Source organism: Mastomys coucha, unplaced genomic scaffold (assembly GCF_008632895.1).
Source record: "Mastomys coucha isolate ucsf_1 unplaced genomic scaffold, UCSF_Mcou_1 pScaffold5, whole genome shotgun sequence".
Lineage (NCBI taxonomy): Eukaryota > Metazoa > Chordata > Mammalia > Rodentia > Muridae > Mastomys > Mastomys coucha.
In genome coordinates, this window is record NW_022196911.1 from 90,698,491 (window position 1) to 90,699,289 (window position 799).

Below are 799 nucleotides of genomic sequence, written 5' to 3' on the forward strand. Positions count from 1 at the left end.
TCTTTCACAGAGACAGGAATGGTGTCTGCCTGAGGTCCCTCCTACCCTCCAACCACCATGGCTCCCCTACAGTGTCTGGTATTTTTGGAGGGGCACTGAGAATGGACTGAAGAAAGGAAGGAGAAGGAGAAAGTGTGCTGGGACAGGCAGTCTAAGCGGAATGATCTAAGAGACCCCAGGGTAGCTAGAAACTCCTGACTCAGCATGAAGGATCAGAGCACCTGCCTGACAAGAATATCAACTTAGTGATAAGACCAGAGGCACTGGGGGTTGGGGTGGGGGGTGCACTGAGAAGAAAGTCAACACTGGATAAAGACCTTCCCTGGCATTTCACAACCCAGAGACTGCAGGAAACAGATCTGCAGATAGAATTTTTCTACCCCCAAAGTTCCCTTGCTTTTCTTCCTTATAAAACCCTCAAGCCCTTGTGCCTCTGCACCGACTTTCTCCTCCTGAAGGGAAATGGCTGCCCTTCATGTTCTGATCAATGACCATCTGCTTCTAATGAAGGACAGGGACCACCCCTTTTCTGTCTTTCTTTCTTTCTTCCTTTCCATCTTTCTTTCTTTCTTTCTTTCTTTCTTTCCTTCTTTCTTTCTTTCCTTCTTTCTTTCTTTCTCTCTTTCTTTCTTTGGTTTTTCGAGACAGGGTTTCTCTTTGTAGCACTGGCTGTCCTGGAACTCACTCTGTAGACCAGGCTGGCCTTGAACTCAGAAATCCACCTGCCTCTGCCTCCCAAATGCTGGGATTAAAGGCTTATGCCACCACTGCCTGCCCACCCCTTTTCTTTAATTTCCAT